Here is a 23,007-nt window from a genome sequence, read left to right as displayed (position 1 = left end):
GCTCTGGGCTGCCATTTTTTGTAAATCTCCATAACTCATTAAAACTCTGTTTTTAATGAATGCAAATTCAGTGCCATGGAAGGGAAGTCAGTTGGCTGGAGGTGCTCCCAGAGCTGGAATCGCTCCGTCACCAGCAGCTGTTGAAAGATGTTTCTTCGAGTTCAGGCCCGTAAGCCACGTGGGGCCTGAGATGATCGTGACAATCTTTTGGCTAAACCTGTGCAGATATCAACCTTATTAATGCCCATCAAATTAAACAATCCTTGTTTTTCCAAGATCTGCAGAGCTGGCAAGGAAAAAAGGAGAGTTCACGTTCATCATGTGAAGTCCAGTTCTGGGAGCATTTACATTTTTAATATAGTTAAGTGTGCATGTATTTACAAGATTAGATTAACATAGTAACAGACAATTTATTTAAAGGCATAATGTCTGATACAGATCTCTGGTGCCTGAATGGTCATTTCCTAATATTACTGTTATAGATACTTCCATGATTCAGATCTCCTGTTGCAGAACAAGCAACAGATCCCCAGGACGGAAGGACAGATCTAGGTTTTTTCTAAAACAATATTTTTTTAGAGTTTTATTACAACTCTAATTTGAGCCAGAAATTCATTCACAGGAAACATGTAATAAATAACAAACAAAGATGGGATTTTTCAAGAGTGGTGGCTGGTGCTGGCTTGCAGTGGGAAATGAACTTCTGAAAGTACCTCCCTGGGTTTTTACCAGACTTCGTGTTATCCTGCCTCTGTAAGACCCTTTGACTTTGCAAGCTGGAGCATCAGAATCCATTCTGCTCAACTCTGTGAGCTGCCTTTACTATTACCAGAGCAAAGGATCCTGTAAATGAAAGGATGAGGTAGGAGGTTTAAAGCAGCTCCTGATTAAACAGCAGCAACTGATGCCGGAGGCATTGCAGAGCCAAAAGTGTAACTGTATTTGAGGAAGAATTATACAAATTCATGGGTGACACATGCTTTGGTGGCTGTGAAACTCAATAATCTCTAGTGTGGGATGTTCCCAAAGTGCTGATTGTCAGCCAGGGGAGCAAGTGTCCTCCTCTTGCCCTCTGTAAAACAGCAACAGCATCGCCGTCCTGGGCCTCTGGGTTATCGGGAAACAACATTAGGAACTTTGTTACTGAGGATGTACAAAGTGTGATGTGTTAACTTTAAAAGAGATAAGGGAGAGCTGGAGCTTCTCTTTGAAAGATTTCTGAAGGGTCTGAGCTCTTTGTCCTGAGGTCTTTCCTGTTAGGTGATGCACAGACAGCACAGCCTTCCTTTCCTAAGAGAGAAACAGAAGTGAGTTCTCACACACCGAGTTTTATTTGAAGGAAATATGACATTAGATTGGCAAGAATAATAGGAAAGTCCAAAGACACCATTATCTGAAGAGAAGACATTGAAATTTAGTGCAGCAGCTGTAGGTCTGGTCCTGCAGAGTCTGAGCAATGTGCGGCACCCACAGCTCTGCGTCACCATCAAGGTCATCTCAGCCTAGGAAGTTAAAAGAGAAACTTTTACTGTGGTAATGATAAGCACAATATTTTTGTAGTTGTTGCTTCTTGGCAGGAAACAGCCCAGATTAGTAGAGCCACACCACTGGAGTGTGTGTTTTGGGTGCTGTTGCCATCAACACCCCCAGCCCCTCTCAGGTTTGGGCTTGCTGTTCCAGGCAGGCTGTCAGCCTGGAGCTGACAGAAAGGGCTCCTTTCTCTGTGCCAGTGTGCTGCACCAGGCACAGGAAATCCTCATCTGCACATGGGAGTGCTACAGAAATGCAAACAAAAATTAATAATGACAATAGTTCCTATCCAGATCACTACATGCATCATGTCCAGCTCCAAAATTTAAATTCTTTGGGTATAACTAACCTGCCAAATTATTTAGGATGGACTATAAATCACGGCCTGTCTCCTGAGATGAGCGCTGGGACAAGGCACATGCTGCACCTTAACTCATGGGCTGCTAGACCCAAAGTTCCACTCCAGGATGAGGATCATCAGCTTGGAGAACTGCAGGAATCTCCCGGCTTGGGGAGGGAATGAGAGCAGAGATGTCAGTTCACTGGGGGGAAAAAACCATGAAGGATAATCAGAGAAAAACATATAAAATCAGAGCAGATATTTTGTGGCTTTGTGACAGCTCAGAATTCATTGCTTTCTTGTACCAAGCAGGAGTGCAAATGGGAGCCTGGGGAAAGTCCCCTGTACTCTGGTCTGTGCTTCTTATCCACTTGCTGTGCTGTTTGGCACTGTGTCCAATGGGAATGTTTCCTCTTCATTTAGCAGCAGCACAAGCTCCAGCATATCAAGGAAGAGCACACTGAACTCTTGCAGGGCACGAGGGAGGCAGCAGCATCTTGGAGAAGATCCCAGCAATGCCTGTAGTGTGTGTGGGAAGCAGTGAAGAGCATCAGCACAAGGGTCTGAGCTTTGGCTCCAACTGAGCTGCCATGGTCAACAGAGTGTGTTTGTACAGCAAGAGGAGATCCATCCATCAGAGCAACACCCTTCCTCTTCACGTGTGTTTTTGATGTATAATCACCATCAAACTACCCATTTAACACCACTTCTCTCTTGCTAGGAAACTAGACAAAGAGGTTATTTTCAGTCACCAAAGGTTTTACTTTTTATTTTAATAGAACATGATGAAAAAAACAACATTATAACTAAGGCATGAACTTTTAATGACTTTCTTTCATAATCTTTTTGTAGGTTCCTGTTGAACTAAATGAGTCTTTCAACTGTTTTTGTCGTTGGCTTAAAATGCTGGCACAAGCATTGCTCCAGCTCTCATGTACTGTGCTATTTGCTCTGCCCAATCCCCCCTGCAGATTTTGGTAAATGCTGCCATTGCAGTGCAGTGAAGCACAGGGCTTATTAACAGTGATATCATCTGCCTGTGTGATCTGGGAGATGGTCATGAGCAGCATGTGTTTGTGAAGAATATATTCCAGCATGATATGTAGCATGCTTAGTTAGCTGTATTGGAAAGATTTCCAGATAGCTATTGATTTTCCAGCCCTGTAATTAGTTCTGAGATTACAAACATAGAAAATATTGCTCCGGAAATTGATTTTTTTAATTGTTCATAGCGCCAAAATATGGTGTGACTGCAAAGCATATCACATGCTTCCTGCAGAGGAAGACTTTGAACTTTGGGAAAATATTGCCCCTGTAAACATGGAAAAGAAATCACATGGCTAATTCTATTGCTATCTCAGATAAGGCCTCAATCCAGCTGGTTCTGGCTGACTGAAAATCCATCCCTGTAGTTCCTCTTGCAGGATCAAGGTCTACAGGAGAGGTTGGCCTGCTGGATTTCATCAGGGCTGGATTTCACCATGGATACCATCAGGGAGGGTGCCAACATCTCCTGCTGTGCAGAGCCCTCTGTCTGGGGATGCCTTGGTGTCCTGGGGCTGATGTTCACCCTGGTAATAGTTTTTTGTTAATCTGTGCTCTGTGCTTACCCTTGCCCCTCCAAAGATGTCTCAGCCCCGTGGAGCATTTCCCATGTACTTCACCAGCACCTGCCCCACTCTGAGCCCAGCTGGGAGCTCAAAATGCCCCTCAGGAGGAGGCAGAATCACAGAATCATTTAGAACCATAGGCTGGAAAAGCCACTTAAGATCATCAAGTCCAGCCATTCCCCCAGCACTGCCAAGCCCACACTAAACCAGGTCCCCAAGTGATGCATCTACATGTCTTTTAAATCCCTCCAGGGATGGGACTCCTCCTCTGCCCTGGGTGGCCTGTGCCAGGGCTTGAGCAAGCAAACCTTTGCACAAGGAGATGTGCCCTGGACCTACCAGGTCTGGAATGTCTTTTTTTTTTTTTTTTAATTGCTTCCAGGTAACATTTTTGCACCTCTGATTATCATCTGAAGAAAGATGTCTCTTCTCTTCTTTGGAGGGGATTTTGGGTCCTCCCTGGTGAGATGTATGAGCTGGTCACTGCTTCATGCTGGTGACTCAGTGTCCTCATTGCACGCACAGGGTGGGGTGGCTGTTGCTTATGGAAAATAAGAGTAGATAGGTCTCGTAAAAAATACAATCTCTGTCTTCCAAAGAAGCTGTTATTTATGTCTAGCAGGATAATGACAGATATTTTCTGTGCAGGCAAAGCCAAGAGACCACAACAGAGGCAACAACGGCACTGCAGTTAGGGAAGTTATTAGAATTATTTCATCTCATTGCCAAACTGTGCCAGGCATTGAACAAATCAGTTGAGTCACTTCTCTAAAGAGTTTGCAAATTAGGAAGTTTGGGCAAAAAGCAAAACCCCCCAAAAAGATTATTTCCACTTTACAGGGATTACATGTTCTGATGTAGACACACAGGCAGTCAGAAAATTTGTCTCCTGTGAAATTTCTTCCGGAACCTGTGAAATCTCAGGAAGCAAGTAGAAATGTTCCTCTTTAAAGTCCCAAACCTAGTAATAGTAAAAATAGTCAAACTAGACAATTCGATTTGGCTGATAAACTGCTTCTACAGCTATATAATTCCTGAATATACCCAGTCTCAGCAAAACCTTGGGAGGTCTCAGGGGATGGGAAGTGCTGCAGTGAAAGTAAATTTATTAAGATATTAATGAACTGGGTGCCATCCCCTCCCTCACCCAAAGCGGTTCCTGAGGTGAGTGGTGTTGGACCAGGGCATGAATTCTTTTCCTTCAAGTACAATCATTGCAATAGACCAGTTTTATTTTCTCACTGGGAGTATCATTACATAAGAATCCTATAGGAGAAAGAAAATCCTGTAGAAGGAAAGGAGGAGAAAATGCTGCTTTGTTTACATTTACCTGTTGGGTGTTGAACTAGATGATCTCCAGAGGTCCCTTCCAACACTAACCATTTGTGATTCTGTGATTCTTTACCTCCCCAAACAATTTTTGAGATCACTCGGATTCCTGGGAAACAGAATTTGGGGTATGGATGAGTGGAGTGAATTGCAAGTGTTTCCCCTATCTCCCTCTGCTCCAGGACAGGTGGATAGGAGAAAAAATATTAAGTATGTCACCCCAGGAATATACCCAGTCTTTGTGTAAGTGAATTCCCCTTCCAGAGTGGGATCCAGTGGCATCCTGATATTTTGGGAAAGCACCAGGCAAGCATTAGCCCCCCCTAACCATGCACTTTTAGGACTGGGAAACAACAAGGCATTTTGGGGGCTACCTGCTCCCTTCCCGAGGTAAGAGGATTTGCAGGATGACCCGCAGGCATCTTTCAGTAGTCTTCTCCCCTCAGAATTCCTACCGGGATAAGGACGGGAGCACCTCAGTTAGCTCAGTCTCACTCTCCCATCTAGTGGTAAAACAAGGAAAGGTGGTCCAGGCAGAAAAAAAGGATATTTAAGCTTTCTGGGGCTTTTGAAGGGGTATCTTTGTGGGTTCAGTTAAATGCATAATCCCCAGCACAATGGGGATTGGGAATGTCACTGAGCTGATCCCGAGGGAAACACAGCAAAGTGCAAAAGTGGATGAGTCCTTCCCTGGGTCCAGTGGGGCTTGAGGGGCCCTGCTCTGGGAATGACCTGCAAAGCAAAGAGATTTGCACTGATGAATACACCCCAGGTGGAACAGTGTGGATGTAAAAGCATGAACTTCATGAGCAAAATGATGTCTGTTAAACCCCTCGTGGTGGGTGGGAGGTGGAAAGATGTAGAGCCACAATGTCCCACAAATAACCTTCAATGAACTGCACACGAGCCCCAGGGCTGCCCCACCGCCTTCCCAGAAAGGCCTCTGTGGTCCCCCAAAATAGCAGGGGGAGGCATAACCCACAAAAGTTGGTTGCACAGTAAGGTCAGGGACATGCAGGCACTGTGCTCAGGAAATGTGCTGTCAGAGGTGTGAGCTGGGGCTGCACTGCTGAGCGTGGTGTGCAGAACCTGAGACTTCAGCAATGCTACAGCCTTTGAGCTCTCTTCTAGGAGGGGTTTAGGGGAGTCTGAAGCATGGAGAGCTGGGTTACTCTGAGCTGTAAAGCTGTGTTTTATTTCAGTCAGATTCACAGAACTGGAGGGGAAGGGTTTCACCTGTCCTACAAAAAATTAACACACTCAAGGTGATTCAGGCCAAAAAATCCCAATTTTTCCATGAGGAACTGGTGCAGAACCAGCTCAGTAAGGGTCTGACCCCATGGGGATGTTTTTCCCTCGGCTGAGGAGGTGCAGGGGCTCAGGTTCTGCAGCCCTGGATTCAGGATGCTGAGATTCCCACTCCCATGTCCACAGCCCAGTTCCAGAGACCCGAGATGTAGAATGGATGAACTCTTACAGAAGATTTATGTTCTCATGTCAGATTGAAGACTTGTGGTATTTCCTGGAAGGCTGAATGATGTTTCACTTTCAGCAAATAAGGTCAAAATCACAAGGGGAAAAAAAAAAGTCATCTCTCATGGATCAGCTGTTTGCCAAGCCCAGAGGTGCAAGTGGTTGTCTCACATCCCTGTTCATATAAAAGTGCTTTCCTGGAACAACACACTGCTAAATGTGGCTTTCCCAGGGTGGCACCCACACAGTCTGCAGCACAAATAGACTCAGCTGGGAAAAGACAACTCAGAGGAGTACGGTACTCATGCCTACATTACCAGATCATAAAAAAACAAAACGTGAAGAAAAAGGTACTGGGCAGGTTTGGAAGGGCAGGGATTGGTCTGGGAAAACGGAAATCTGCAGGAGTGCAGTGCTCTGGGTGGTTCTTCAAGCAGGACTCTCCTGCTGCCCAAGGGGGATGCAGGTTGGATCCAGCATCAGAGGCAGCTGGTGATGGGGTCAGGCCACCTCGGGGGATCATCTGTGCCCACTGGGACGGGACATCGTTGCTCCGTGCACGGTGCAGCGGGGACAGGGCTGGTGCTGGCGGAGGGTGCTGGGCCCCGGCTCAGCCACCGCATCCCTCGGATACTCAGAGTGTCGGGAGAGGGCAGCCTTCGCCACAGGCGGATGCGGCCGGGAGGGCGAGAGGATCCTCACCCAACCGGCCCAGCACCGCGGGAACACGGCTTTTAGGAAATGCTTAAATGAGAACATTTAAGTAATGCCCAGTGTGGAAAAAGGGATTGTGCAGATGAAAGGCACCTTTCTCTCAAGAAGCCGCTGGTTCTGCCAAGGGTTAAGGACTGACCCGTCTGCATCCTCGAGGATGTCCCAGGATGTGATTCACACGGCTGAGCTGGCTGGACAAAAGTGCACCTGGAGCAAAGCTCACCATGACCTGCTGCTCCAAAACCCCTCTCCAGCAGACTTGTAGACACACTTCAGGTTTCCCTTCTTCACTGCAAGCTCACGTACAGCAGCACAGACCGCCAGCTCATCCCCTTGGCTGCAATAACACCACATGTGCAGCCTGGGGACCTGCCTGGGATATCCCGGGTTTGCAGCTCCAGTGACTCCCCTGCAAACCCTCCCTGGAAAGCGTGTTCCCTGCTACAGCAATAAAAAAAAACACATAAGGTTAATGAAAAGACAAGCTGGGAGCGTGAAAGCACAGTTAATGCTACTGCTGTGATGCTTCATTTGAGCTGCAAAGAGAAGATAAAGTTCTGCCTCCCACCAGAGAAGTCACAGGGGAAAATGATTCCTTCCTTCTCTAAATGGCATCACATTGTTTCTTCTTTTCAACTTGCTGCCAACTTGGTGTCACACTCAATTTTTTCAGGACAATCATCTTGTTAACCAGCAGTGGTGGTACCCTCCATCCAACCTCCCACCCCCCAGACAGGATCAGCACAAAAGATATTCAAAAATAGATTCACCTAGGAAAGAAGAATAAATAAGGATTGCTCTTTGCATGTGAATAGCTAATGAAGACCCACTTAGCAGTCTCGGCAGACTCATCAGCTCCGGCGGCTGATCCTTGATTGTGTGTCTGCAGCTACTGTTCAGTCTTCTCTGCTCATTAGAGCCAGGTCAAATGAAACACACACAAACCGTGGCAGAAATGATAAGAACCGATGGAGATGGCCATAGTGGTGACCCATCCCAAGTGGAAAATTACCAGTTAGGATTTTTTATTGCCTGTTACGTGGAGCTATTTCACCTAACAGCCAGAGGTAGGTCACTTCTAATCAGCAGGGGTGAGATCCAGCCCATCACACCGTCCCCCATCTCTCATTAACAAGAGATGAACCTGAACAGTCCTGCATAGGAGACCCCTTAGAGAAGCACCAGGGCACACATTTTGGGGGTTGTTTTGGATTCACCACCGCAATAGTGTGCTGGTACTGCCCAAAGGGCTTGGGCTGTCTGCACCAACATGAGTGCAAAGGCTGCAGGTGAGGGTTGAGGGGGGGGGGCACATCTGCTTGGCACCAGCTCCTGGGAGCAGCTCTGGCAGTGACTGTCACCCTCATCAGTCACTGCACCACTCCACTCTGCCCAGAAAGGCTCTTTCCTCTTAGCAAGAGATTTTTGAACAAGCTGTAGAGTTTTGTGAAACTTGCAGTGAATAACATACATAAATACATTAGAAGCTCTATAAATATAGGGAATCCTCTAACAGGATTTTCTTCTTAAGCACCTTAGGACACCGATTTCCCCCTTTCCTGAAACCAAACCTGGTGGACTCAGGGAATGTGAAGGAAGTTTTAATACTATATTTGTTAATAACCTGGGAAGGAGGAAAGGGAACAAAAAAGTAAATAAGACCAAACCAACTGGATCCTGCCTCACCCATGTCTTGATTAGTTTGCCACTAAACTTGTGACAAAGCATAAGATGGGAGAGGGGTGCAGTGGTGTGAAGTGCTGCTGCAATCTGGATTATGCAGGTGTAAAATCTGCTCTGTTCTCCTTGTCTGTGCCCCGAGACCTCCTTGACAGTGATTACTCACAGAACCTTCCATCTCCACTCCTCTCTGCTCCTAACCCAGCAAACCACCCTCTTCTCACCAGTTCTGGGTCAGAGGAAAATGTTGTTATTAGGTTACCTCTATTTTATGGTCTTTTAATTATTTCCACCCCTGTGATTACACTAATTAGCTAACTGGTTTCTAATGGCTGTACAGTAGCTCGCATTACACTTTCATTAATCACAATGTTAGCCAGCCTAGTTAAGAGTCCCTGGCTTTTTTGCATTAAGATTTGAAATTATTAAATGATAAGTAATCTGAAGGGGAAAAAGGAGTCAATAGGAATAGACACCACCTTCACCAGCAGCTTGGCAAAGAGCCTCTTTGATATATTTAGAAATGTTATGATTCACAAGGACCTGCCAAGCATTTAGTTAGTGTCTATAAAAATGAAAAAAAAAAAAAAAAGGTAAGTCTGAAGTTTCCAATCACAACTGTTAAAGGCTCCTTCTCACTTTCTTTGATTCGAGGCAGTTGACTGACACATTCAAATGGGATCAAAAATAAAACAACTGACAACACATCTTCATCCTGATGGCTGTGACTGAGCACTCGCTGCAGCTACACCCAGGACAAAGCAGAAATGAAGATCTAAGAGGAGGTTAAGTTTTTGCTGCTAGAAAAACATTACTCTGACAGCTCTGAAGACCTTCCTATAAATCCTTATCTAGGGAGACTATTTGATGTGCTAAAGGACACTTAAAATAATCAAAATTAAGAACAAAGCATCCCACATTGGATAGCTTAAATACATGCACAGGGAAATGTTCATCACTGGTATGATAGAGAGTCAGAATAACAATAACAATAATAATAAATTAATATTATTTTTATTATTCACATCTACTTAACAGGAGAAGTTCAAAACCCTGTACAAACACTAATCAACTAATTTTGCCAACTTGCTGCATATCAGACTCCCAGTTCAATGAGGTGCTTCAGTGCAACACAGTTTTAGTGAACACTCAGTAAAGCTTTTTTAGCAGGTGGTACAAGGGTGATAATGGGCTCACCTGCCAGGGTGTCTTCAACAAGGAGGGAGAAGCAGAAAGCTTTCAGTTCCCAAAACCAAGAGGCTGAAGAGCTCCCATGACAGCAAACCATTAAATAAAAAAAAAAAAGTAACAATAATACTGAGCAAAATATTGCTTCAGGGAAAAATTTCTGCTTGGTTTTAGTACAGATGTTGATATTGCACACTCAGAAATGGTTGTTTGGAAGCACATTTGCAGTGTGTTATTAGATGGTGCACGAAAGCAAAGAGCTGCACTTGCAAGGGAGGAACTAAAGCATTTAAAAATTAAAAGACATTTTAGAAATGCCTCCTGAAAGGCATTTTTTTCTGTGAAAGAGAAGTTATGAGTAGAGAGACTGAGCTTCCTCAAATCACAGATCCTTAAAGCCAGAGTCTGTGACTAACTGGAAGCATTTGTCCAACACTTCACTTTGCTTCAGGAGAAGGGAGCTCCTGTGGGAACCAGCCATCACCTCTGCAGATCCCTCGGGAGTTCCTCTGCGCTTAGTGAGGCCCTGCCAGGCTCAGAGTGGGCAATCTGCAACATGCCAAATTTCCCCAGGGCAAACCCTTCCCACGCTGGGAGCAGACACTCGTCCTTCCTGATGCCTGCACCCCTGGAAGTGCTCTGTGTGTGAATTCCAAAGAGCTTATCCAGACATACAGCACCCTTAGTACCTCCCACAGAGATCCCACAAAGCACAAGGGCATGCTTTTCAAATTAATGAATGTCATCATTTTAAAACCCAAATCCCTTCGGAGGAGGGAATCCTGAGCCCTGTGGGATGAGGGAGTGGCAGGCTGAAGCTGAGCGGAGTATTTTGGGCATTATGCATGTGAAGGTGGCACACAGTGAGGCTCAGGCACAGAGGTGATTGCTCTGCACTTTGCATATTCCCTCTGTGCACTGGGCTGGGATTTTTCATTTCATCCATAATTCATGTTTTGCTGCAGCGACTCTACAGAGGCAGCACAGGACCTCAGCCTCGGTGATAACAAGGGAAAGAGAGAGTTGCTTTTTGTTGCCAGACTGCAAACTGTAGAGCTTGGGTCCAGCCAGACACTCCACTTTATCCCAATTAACCTGTGGGCAAAGATGTGAATAGACAGTGAAATAAGGGTTTGCCCTTATATATAAGTGGCTGCAAATAGCCACTGCCAAGCCCACATGACCCCTGTCTGGGCTCTGTTTGTAGCCAGCAGAGCTGTGCCCAGCCCAGAAAAGGGCTGTTATTCCTCCAGCCCTGGAGTAATAAAATTTTTTCCCACGTGCACGTGTGATCTCTGAACAAGCTCAGTTATTGATGCCCACACACTGTTAGATTTTGGGGCCAGGGTGCTTTTCTTTTTCACCTGACCCCAGCAGTGCTGCAGAGTGAGAGTCCTTGCTGTCATTGTGGACAGGGAGGTCACTGTGCCACTCTGGCTGTACCACACACACAAAGCAGCCCACGCTCACTCCCAGAGCTATAAACCTTCCTCTGCAACCCTGCTGCCTTTCCTCTCCATAACACACAGACCAAGAAACCCAGTTTGTCAGAAACGAAAGTGTTTCGGGAGATTAAAATGTAAATGTTGCACTCGGCTTTTCAGAGGGGGTTTGATATTTTACTTGTGACTCTGAGAGGAAATAGATTTTTGATAACTCTGCGGAACTGCTGCTGCCCAGCCACTGCTGCAAACAGCCAAAACCTTAATAAATAAATCCTCTGTCAGCTGGCTTGGAAAACCAACTTGCTGGTGGTTTCAAGAATTATTGGGAATTTCAAAGCAGTCTTGCACAAGGAGACCTGTAATTACAGCAGCCTCTCCTACACTGCCTGAGTTTGAGAGGATAAGGGGAATGCAGTGTCATCTTTGACAGTGCTGGCAATAAACACTATATATGAATTTTTTACTATGTTTATTAACTTGAAAATTTGGGGAAGGGCCATGTCAGGTGTCATGCTTTGCACTAGGTATGGCCCACAAATGGGACACTGAAAGGGAATGTGAAAATAATTCAGCAAAAATTCCTGCCTGGCTTGGCTCTAATTTGCAGCCTCATCTCCTTGGAAAACCTGCAAAAAAGTCTACCTGAGCCCAAAACTAGGTCCCTCCCAAGGCAATCTTTTTTCTTAACTTTACATGGTACATGCAGGACTCTTTTCTCTGGATTCTCTGAGCCTGCAGAATCTTGCACCACCCTCAGCACTCACTGCCATGCACAGCTTTGGCTCTGTGCTAGCAGACACATGACACCATGGTGTGTGCATTATCCAGGCACCTTGTTGGTCCAGACTGCTGTAAACACGGGGAAAACTCAGGAAAAAAGTGATCAGGAGGAGTTTGCTGACTTTCTACTGAACACCAAAGCTCTTGTCCACCCACCAGTGCAGCCAGAACTGAGTTGCTGGGATTTTTGCATCCCCAGTTAGCACCTATTTAAATAGCTGAACCTCAATATAAGATGTTCTTGGCTCAAGGCTCTCAGCTGAAAACTACGACCACATAAATATTCACAGCTTTATTACCAAAAACCATCATGAGTTTAAATTAACTTTTTTTTCCATAATACATGTAATAACCTGAATATCACCACTGCACATGTAGGCCAGCAGTGCTCAGAAATGATCAGCAAGGCAAGAATCACTCACAGGATTAATTTGGAAAATAATTTCAAACAATTGAGAGCCATATGAAAATGAACAGACCACACATTAATAGAGCTTGAGCCTGCTCTGTAAACTTAGCTACTCACTTTTTATCCCTTAAGTAAACTAGGAAGAGTAATGTATTTATAGCCTCTTGACGTAAGTAGCCTCAGTGAAATATTGTATGTAATAAATATTCTGCCATCTCAGAGAGCCTATAGGACAAAGCGGTACCAAGGTACTGCAAAGGCAAACTGTATGTGGCTAATGAGTCTTGGTGAGCTGCCAGCCAGCTGAAAACACTGCAAATGAGAGAAAGCAATGAAAATATACACTTTATTAATATAGGAGAGAGTTTTATTAACGCAACCGCAATGCGAGGGCAGTAGGTAAGGAATTTTGCCTTTCAGCTTTGCAGGGCGCCTTTAATTACTCCTTTCAGCCATCACCTTGGACTTTACTCAGCTTTATCCCAGTGTTTTGTTGTTTGTCAGTCATTTTCTCCACTATTTTTTTCCCCCTTTCTGTTGCAAGGTTCATAAGATCTTGGCCCCCTTTCCCTGCCCCGCGCTGCCAGCACTGCTTTTTATCCAATTACAAATTACACAGTGCATCTGCATTAAAACAAAATGTGTTCATCACCAGTTTTAAATAAGGATGTCATTTGTAAATGCTTTATTCATAATTAATGGAATTATTACTGGGTGCAGCCACATTCTTCATCCATGTGCTGTAAGATATGTTGTAAAGTGCATTAGTAAAAAGCTTTATAGATGAGGATATGACAACCTGACTGTGAAGCACATTACGTGATGTACTGTGGCTGTTGTTGTAACAATCTTTATGCAAGATTTTAAGCTATCGGTCAGCCAGGGGCTGATTGATAGTGTAAATGTTAATAATTAATAATAGGATAATGTTGATAACTGTGATTCTATGATGAGTATGGATTTTTTTAGTTAGAATTATGCTAATATGCATTATTCACTGAATCATGAAATCACATTAGAGATGAGAAAGTCTCTCTGGCTTTCCCCATTCATATCACTGACAAGTCAATGCTGCTGTTTCCTAACATTTCCAAAGCAGCTCTTTTCATCTGCCTTCCTGCATGAAGTCTGTAAGTTAAAAAGTATATTTTAAAACAAACTTAGAGCCCTGAACATGTGCTTACCAGAGTGATATGTAAAGTCATGGCCTTCAACAACCTGCCTGGGAGACCCCAGATCTGAGGGACCCTCTGCTAGGTTTACAAGAAAATAGTTCAAAACGAAGGAATTTCCACTGCAGATTCTTTTCACTTTGGCACTGGAAGCCCCCAGCAATTTAAATCCCCCAGGCACACTTACCTTGTACAGTGGGTACAGGAACATCCTTGAGCTGATGAGCGACAGGTAACATAAGTGAGGTGTGAAGACGGAGACACAGGAGAGCTGCAAGGCTCAGTGGTGATGTCATTTTTTTTCAGCTGACATTATCGTTTTTTATTTACTAGACAGGATGAAAACAGGCATTACGTCAGGCCGGGAGAAGTGAATGCCAGTTTGCTGCCGGGCACAGACTCCTCAGAGGATGTGATATGCCAATAGCAGCCTCAAAACCAGGATTCAGAAATGGATACGGTGTAATGGCCCCTGGGATATGCTGGGTTCCAAGGCTCCCAGCGGGGAAATCTCCCCTTCTCCACCCAGCAACATTGTCTCCATTGCCTGTCTCACGGCTGCCCTTGCAGGATCAGAGATTTAATTTTTCCTTCTCCAATTTCAAAGACTAAGATGCAGGAGAGCTCCTTCCTGGTACTCAGCTGCTTGTAGATAACCTAAGCCAAAGGCATCAAATATACTGAGCTCCCTGGCATTTTCCTGCCAGCACAGTGTCCAACGAGGAGGGGTGTGCTCCATGCACCCCCTTAATGACATTTTAATTCCTTCAACTGTGCTAACACCCACCCAGCTCTCTGGCAATGCAGGAACACAGCTTATGGACTAGTGTGAGAGCAATTTTTAGGGAGAAAGTGCTAGTTAGTGCAGGAATTTTCTTGTTAAGGAAATTATTATTGGTAGCTTTTTCTTAGAGAGATGAGAAAGCTCAGAGCTGATCACAGGTTGCCTTTCTTATCCCTCTTCCCTCCCCACCTCTCAGATTTTGTGTTTGGCTCTTCAACGTTTTTATTTCAGATAAATCCGCAAGCACATTTCCAGGTGGATGTCACCAGGATCCACTTCCTCCCGGCCCACAGACAGTCTGTCTCTTATCTCCCTTACATTAGTATCAATTATTTACAGCAGGAATGCTAAATCATGAAAACAAAGTTGCAGCAAAGCTCTGCCTTGGCTGAGTACCTCACACTGGTTGCAGCTTCCAGAGCCCCTGTGCTACTTGTGCTTGTCCTTGCAGAGCAACAGCCTTGATTTTTTCCCCCTTTCACAGCCACAGAGAAGAGCAGTGTCTGGGCACCCACAGTCCATGTTGTTAAGGGGTATAAAAATCATAAAGGAGTGCATTGAGCAGCATATCTGTAGGGAAAGCTTAGGTTTTGGTGCATAGGACTTGGAGCAGCACAGCACTTGTCATAAGGTTTCCTTTGATACTTCTTTTTCCTCCTTCCAAAACCCCTTCCTGACACTGGAAGGTAACATTTGGAGGAAGGATCATCTCCAGTCCATGAAGATGGTTGGTGATGGAGATGACTCTCCAAAACAGGGTGCAACCAGTCTGCCTGGGGGCTCACCACCCTTTTGTTGTCATTTCCCTCCTTCTCCATGACAAGGGGCTGAAGGGCAGGGCTTACCTTGGTTGGAGTTTTCAATTGCTCAGCAGACACTGCTGGAGATGGAAACCTTCAGCCAAGGCAAGTCCTGTGCCCAGCCCCAAATGAAGTGGGTTGACCCACCTTGGCTGGTGCTTTGCTGTTGTCCATGGGTGTGATTTTGGGCAGACACTTGTGGAGGAGAGGTATGAAAGGGAGGACAGAAGAAAAGGGAAGGGTGTTTTAATTCCAACTTGCTTTGAGTCACTTCATTAGCCCTGACCCCGTTTGACCCTTTTACTGTTATATCAGCCTAACTGTTTATTTTCCTCATAAAACTAAACCAAATCGATTACCTCTGTCTCAAAGCCCTTTATGTGTCTTGGCGCCCAGGAGCAGCCCTGCTGTTAGCAAAGGGCCTAATGCAAAGGAAATCTTTGGGAAACAGGGACAGTTTGGAGCAGACACCAAGCCAACCTCCCCATCTTCCTCCTTTTCCCTGATTAAGCTTCATCTCTTGCATTTAAAAGAGAAACTCTATCTATTTATTTTAAAAATAGCTGTACAATGTTATCTCTATAAAAGTGCGTGGTGTGTTTCTGTTGTATGCATCTATACAATCAATAAACTGTGTCTTGCTGGGGATTTAAATATTAGTCTTCAAAATCCAGGTCTAGAGTAGCAGATTTATTTGTATGAACATATGCCCTTTCCTGCTTAAGGAAGGATATTAATTATAGATGCAAACCCATAAATCTCCTGGCTTTAGGTGAAATATTTGCTGGATTATAAATATGAATTGGAGATGAGGGTCCTGCTCTTCCTATTATTACTATTATTATTACTTACTGGTTATTATTTTCTGCATGATCTGTATCTTCAGGTGGGTCAAACACCACTGGGGAATGGGTAGCTAAGCCTTCAAAGGGTGCACACATGTTGAATTCATTAAAAGGTTTTCTATCCCAGCCTTGCTCTCTGCTGCATTTCACAGTCGGGTGAGTCATTAAACACCCTGTTCAGGTCCTTTCCCCTCCTCTCTGTCCTGCTTTTGGTACCTCATTTCATTGTACTGCTTTTGCCTGATCATATCAAGCTCTCTAATGTTTATTAATGATGTCCTGTGCATCCTATTGACAACGTGCTATTGTTTCTGAAGTTCTGCTTCAACACCAATCTCGGAAAGCAGCCAAACCAGAGTCACTAGAGACCCCAATATCACCCAGAGCTTTGTCATAGGGGACAATTTTCTTCTCCCCCATTTATCATGGTAGATCTGGGAACATCAGTAATAAGCCACAAGGGCTTGATTGCCCAAGGAGCTGAGCACCCTGAATAACAAGTGGAGGATTTGCTTCAGGTGGACGTGGGAGCTTTGATGTGACAATTGTGAACAGTCCTGATGCTGCTCAGCACCTCCCAGGGCAGGGCTGGGGGGACCTCACTACTCATGGCCCCAGAGCTGGTGAACTGAGTGTCTCGAGTTAATTCAACATCAACTGAGACAGGAGTGCATTGCAGTGGATCTCACAGACTTTATCACATGCTCCAGAGCCAGGAATGCCAACTAAGGAGAGTTAAACTGAAGACATCACTGATGGCCTCAGGGCTCGCTGCAATTTGTCCCTGTTTCCCTGCTGATCTGCTACTCCAGCCATGCTGGTTGCTCTGTGGTCCATCAAGCTCCAAACCAAGCCAGAGGACAAATGCAAAGGACTGGATGTTCACCAGCGTTAGCAGAAGCAAAAGGCATGGAGATGCTCTGGTGTGCACCAGGAGGGATTCCTAAATGTAGCTCTGGCAGGTGCAGCACCACAGCAGGCTGCTGACCAGAAGAGAACACATAGTGGGACCTCAAAACAAAAACATGTAACACCCTACTCTGAAATTAATAGGCCCTTATATGCCAGGTCTGTAAAGACAGGGCTCTGTGTAAGGTCTGCTTCTTTGAATTAGACTCCTGTGCTTAAATAAATTAAGTGAGCTGTCAGTATATTAAATGATTTAATGCCTTCTTCAGTTTTGCAGTGGAATCCTAATGAAAATACTCTTCAATATAAAATGCTGAATAAATTAAATGGTGAAGTATTTAAATAAATGGTCTGTTGTTACTGGGAACCACATTAAATTAGTGTTTGTCTCTATGGTAATGATGTTGCTTTAAAAGAGTTTCTGCTGGTTCAGGCTTTTTCTGACAAAACAGAATGTTGTGCTTAAGATGTTCAGTTCAAAAGCATCTGCACAGTTCCTGGGCCAAAACCTAAAATCAATGGAAATCTTGTTGGCTGGCTAATATGGAGCTGGATTAAGTGGCATTTGGAGCAGAGGGCTCTTGCAGGCTGAATTGGAACTACTGAAGAATTTACTGGGTGATGCCCTCTGCCCTGAGCCGGAGGTGTAGAGGTGTGTCAGAGGCAGGTCAGCATCCTGCAGTGCTGCCTCCTCCCCACTCACTGGTAATCTGATTATCAGATGTGGCTCTTGGGTGCTGGTGACAGCAGCAGAGAGGTGGCAGATGGTGGGGACAGCAGCAATGGCTTGAATCATGCCGGAGGTAAACCCAGCACAGCTGAGGACTCAAAGTCTTTGGTGGTGCTTTTGTGTGCAGACAGCTCCTTAGTGCAGGTAGAAGGGATGAGACATGGTCCCAGACTCCCAGATTACAGCTGGATATATTTTGCTATTGAAGAATCACTGTGATATCATGAATAAGCTGTGGAGGGGCTTAAAAGTCTCTCTTTCCTGATCTCATTACAAGTTAAGATAACAAATGGCCTCTCTTTTATATCCTTTATATAAGGTAAAGACCTGCTTTTAAAGGTGAAGACCTCAGCAGGAGCTAAAGTCCCTTATATATATAAATCAATTATGAAGCAACTTTAGTTGTCTAGCTTTTGGATATAAGTTCTTATCTAATCACCTCCCCCAGTCACAGTATTTCTTTGGAAGGAAATTTTTTTATGACACTGTTTTCAGAGCTTTAAAACCCAGAAATAATGTCTCAGTACCCAACCAAAAATAAGAAATAAATTCTATATGTGTGTGTATATATATATATATATACACACCTTTTTGGTCCCGAAGTACATCTGGATACACAGTAACACATCAGCTGAGCCTTGCAGACTAGTCCCAGATGGCTCCTGGAGCTTCCTGAGCGAGGAGTCTGCAGGCAGGACTCCTGCTGAAGAATTTCTGTGAAAGGAGAAATTTCAGCTTCCAAAGCAGAGAGCAGAGATGTGATGGAGCTTCTGAAGAAAATCCCACAAGATTGTGGCTCTCTCTCATTCTGTGATTTCCTGGGAGTAGGTGAGTCTGTTATCAAACTACACAGTTTTACTCACAGTTTTATCAACCTTTAAGGAATATGGATGTGTCATTTCCCTGAAAAGTCTATCAAACTACAGCAGCAGATGGGGATCAGCAGGATTTATCTGAACCACTGGAACGCAGGTCCTTCATGTACTTGCTTTGAGCTGCTCTCTTTGGCACTGCATTTTGGGGTTTTTTATAGCAGAGGGATGCAGGCTGGGTTTGTTTTATGGGGTTTCATAGTACTTTTCCAGCCTCTCCACTTGAAAAGATGAAGTACCAATAACACGGAGGTGTCTGTGTGTCTCTCCACCAAGGCCAGATCAATAACTCTGGGAAAAGGGAATGGTCCCAGTCAGTGCTTGAGGATGACAGCTTACATACTCATTATTAAGAAAATTAAAAACCCAAAAAGCACCACTCCATCCCTGTGGTGTGCGTGTTTGTGTGTCAATTCACAGTGATCTTTTGTGCATCCAGGGAATGGCTTAAAAAAACCCAAAAAAACCCCCAGCATGAATTTGAAATATCCCGTGATGATGAAACCAGCTGTTGGGAAGTTTTTCTGATGTTACTTCGTCCAGTTATAAAGCACAGCCCCTTCCCAGTTTGAATTTAACAGCATCAGCTTCCAGTCATCAGCTCTTTTTATCGCTCTGTCTGTTAGATTGAGGAGCACTCCCTTTCTGCATTCCTGTACCCTGTCTGAATACATCTGGATTGTCATTAAGCCATCCCTTAACCTTCTCTTTGTTAAGCTAAGCGTATTGGGGTCCTTGAATCTGTCACTATAAGGCATGTTTTGCAACGCTTCAGTCATTCTTGTGTGCCCTCTCCCATTCATCACCATCCTTCTTGAGTCGCAGGCACCAGGAAATAGCTGCAGTGTCCCCCTAGATGTTACACCAGAGATATTTCACTCCACTATTTTATCAAGTTTCCAGCATTGTGTAAGAGGATCTCTCCTCCCCGCAGTGAAATCCTGGTTCCTAGAAGCGTGGCTTTGTGTGTGCCCACGTTAAACAGACCGGAGTTCGCTTCCATCTGGTTCACGGAAAGTGCATCCAGCATGCCAGCTGTGGTCCGGCTCCAAATCTCATCAGCAAACTTTGATTGTAATGAGTTTTGATTTTCTACCGTTTGCTAAAAATGATGAACCGAAACGCAGCCACTCGGGATGCTCCTCTGATATGTTTAAACATATCAGCAGGGTTTTCATCCGTTTAGCGCGTGCCGTGTTGATTTTACATTGTTTTAGCTTCCTAATAAATGAGACAACATTAAGTTAAATGCCTCGCAGAAGTCAAACGTAACAGTGTTGATGAAATGTACTAAATCAATCAAATCTATAATCACATTCTTGAAAAATTATATCAATTTCGTTTAATAAGATCTGTTTTCCATTAACTCGTGTTGATTGTAATTAGTTATTCTCCTTAAATTGTTATTAATCAAGTCCCTTATCAGCTCTTCCATTATTTTTTTTCACAAAATCAACATCAAACAATCAGATTTATAATTACGCAAGTCATCCTCCTCATCGACATTTATGCATTGGCACAAAGTCAACACTGCTTAGGTCTTCTGGAAAACTCTGTGCCGGCCTGGGGCGCTCCTGGGACAGATTTTAAAACTCAAAGCACTGAATATTGAGAGCTGCCGATCAAAAAAAATCCTCTAGCTGTAGCAGCAGCTGTTTAACATCCTGAGTTGGAACAGAAGATATTCCACATCATCATATTACATGGCTATTTCACTTAGCATTTTTTCCCCCCCAAAATAGAGAAATTAAATAGTCGGTGCCTGCCTTTTATGCATTTTTTTTTTTTTAATGTCTGCTGTTCTGTCTAGACAACTACTTTTAGTCTCTTACATCTAAAGAGCACTTCCCTATTGCCCTCAGCCCTGCTAGCCACAGGTTTCACCTAACAGCCTTCTGCTTGGGGCTGGTTTATGTTCATTATCACTCGCTTTCCCTTCCTTCCTTTCTGTGAGTTTACCTACTCTCACTCCCCTTTGAGCTTCATTTTTTTAGCCAGAATAACCTTCTCTTTCCCAACGTTGAAGTTTTACTAGATTTCCTAGAAGTCAGAGTGCCTTTAAACCAAGAGTTGTTAAATATCATTCACATTTTCTCTTTAAAATCCTCCAGGTGACCTGGCTTACAACACTGAAAAGCAAAGGGACCTACTGTCAGCTCAGGCTTTCTTCTGTCTGTGCCCAGCATGTATGATTGAAACAGGGTCACCTCTGTGCTGGCTCTAGCTGGTTTTTGGATCTGTGAACAGTTCTCCAGCTGTCAAGATGATCCTGTCGAGGATCCTCCTGGTTTTGGTTAGAAAATACTCTTCTACAACATTTAGAAAATCCCTAAAGCAGCAGCATGAGCACTGCAGCTCACATCATTCGAGTTGAGGTTCCCCAGGAGAGCAGAGGGAAATTTTCTGGAATATGATATGCGACTAAGGAGCTAGTAGTCCCTGTTTTCTAGTGAGGGCTGATTGTCTGGAGAAACACCTTCTTTTGGCTTCTTTTATATTTGAGGTCACTTTCCCTTCAGTTTCTAGTGGTACTTGGAATGCAGCAATGTCACTTCTGATATTGATTGTCCCTCCTGCACCTTCTTTGCCCACTCAATTCTTTCTAAATAGGTTAAAACTATTGATTTTAATATTCCAGGCACATGGATTTTTCTCCCTAAGTTTAAGTCATGCTCTCCAGATAGAATTTGTACTCATAAATTAGTCACTCCCAGTTTTTTGTGTTGCTCAGACTCTGCACTGCTATACAGGCAATTAATGTCCCTCTCCTCACTTCCTTAAGTGTGTTCATTAGTTCTTTTCTCAGCAGCTTCATTGCTTACTTGGGCAAGGGATGGAGATGGATGTTGAAAGATTTCTGTGCTGCTTCTTCACACTCTCCAGTGCCTGTTCCTTCTCACCCAGTACAAGTGTCTAGATCAGGACAAGCTGTGCTGACCCCATAACACAGAATCATAGAATCACAGAACCATAGAATCATAGGATCATAGAAGCATTCATGTAAGAAAAGACCAAACCCCAGCAGTCCTCTAGATGTGGCTGCAGCCACGCTCTGTGCCTGAGGATGTGCCTATCCCTGCTCTTGAAAATAGCTCCTCCATCTTCTTTGATCTGTCAGAGTATTTAGGGGCAAATCTGTAAGTGGAGAAGTGGTGAAGTACAGGAGAACAGAAAGTCTGTAAAATAAAAAAAGCTACAAAATGCCTCCCGGTTGCTCTGAATTACACATCCTTCCTGTTGGGAGATGTTCAAGGTTGTCTTTTTCTCTCCTCCTGGATGCTCTTCTTCCTTTTCTGGGATGCCTCTGCCATGTGTTTATGGTTACTTTTCTTTCCCTTTCATTGCCTTTCGAACAATTTCTTTGCTGCCTCTTAAAATTCAGGACATGACAAGCGAGGTCCACCCTTGGCTGTGCGGTGTGGGAATGGGAAAGGGATATCTGGTCTGTAGCAGAGGTCAGTGCTTTCTGCAGGACAAGTATCACCCCAAACCCCTCGGGGTGGTTTCCTCGTTTAGGCCAGGACAGATTGACAGTGTGGTGTCTGCAGGGACCCTGCACAGCCCCCTCTTCCTCTTCCATCATTTGTGCAGAGACAGAAGCTTCACTGGGACAAAGTAGGCTTCCCTGCTTCCTGCCAAAAAACGTTGGAGCTGTTCTGAGTAAAACCCTGAGCTGCTCATTTCCTTAATGCGGTTGGTGCTCAGCTCCGTAATGAATTTCATTTATAAATTGTAGCTTCTACTTTTCTTTCTTTCTTTCTTTTTCTTTTTTTTCCCCTCCTGTTAAAATCTCTAAATTTCATTAGTTTGCACTTACAAAAATAAACCTGGCATCAAGTAGTGAGCTCTCCTTAGATTGTGTCATCAATTTACCCTGCTGCTGAAGCAGCCCCGTGTCACGTCTGGCACCGTGACAGCACCCAGCTTCAAAACTGCAGCTGCCTGCAGTCACCTGCCCTGCCTGGGAGGGGAGAGGAACTTTCATGGACTTTTCTGATTAGGAACTTTGATTTCAAGGTTTCAGGGGGGAAGAAAAAAAAAGAAAAAAAAGGGAAGTTGATTGTAAATTTAATTCCTGCATCTTAGTCATTTCTGAACCACGGGTCATTAACCACACATTAGTGCTGCCACCCATTTTTCATAGGAGCTGCACCAGCAACACAGAGAGTGGCTGCTGCATCCTGGAGCATCCTGCCTGTGGCCCGTGGGCTACTCAGGGTGGCAGAGGGCACCTATAGCCTAGATTTTCACCAGGCAAATCCCAGAGGAGAGCCAGAATGGTGGTAACCTTGAGTGCGAGTGTGACTGATAAATATCCTGGGAGTGGTGACTTCTCTGTATTTTATATTAAAACACTTCCTTGTCTTATAAAATATCGTCTCCATTTCTTATCCTCT

General features: G+C 44.4%; 2 long non-coding RNA genes across 3 annotated transcripts; both read right to left on the bottom strand.

Moving 5' to 3' along the window:
• Positions 1-1,308: 1,308 nt before the first annotated feature.
• On the bottom strand, positions 1,309-16,464 carry LOC113948505. 2 transcript variants are annotated; one of them, XR_003528171.1, is made up of 3 exons: positions 16,453-16,464; positions 3,878-4,021; positions 1,309-3,441 (listed from the first exon to the last, which is right to left on the bottom strand). It is a non-coding gene; the product is annotated as an uncharacterized LOC113948505 (long non-coding RNA). The 2 variants fall into 2 exon arrangements; XR_003528170.1 differs by lacking the exon at positions 16,453-16,464 and having other exon boundaries at positions 3,878-4,526.
• On the bottom strand, positions 4,837-15,356 carry LOC113948506. Its single transcript, XR_003528172.1, has 3 exons — positions 15,300-15,356; positions 5,184-5,260; positions 4,837-4,918 (listed from the first exon to the last, which is right to left on the bottom strand). It is a non-coding gene; the product is annotated as an uncharacterized LOC113948506 (long non-coding RNA).
• Positions 16,465-23,007: the final 6,543 nt, after the last annotated feature.

The sequence above is a fragment of the Corapipo altera genome, unplaced genomic scaffold, assembly GCF_003945725.1.
Source record: "Corapipo altera isolate COAL_440 unplaced genomic scaffold, ASM394572v1 64, whole genome shotgun sequence".
In the NCBI taxonomy this organism is placed as follows: domain Eukaryota; kingdom Metazoa; phylum Chordata; class Aves; order Passeriformes; family Pipridae; genus Corapipo; species Corapipo altera.
This window is presented reverse-complemented; position numbering and strand designations above follow the sequence as displayed.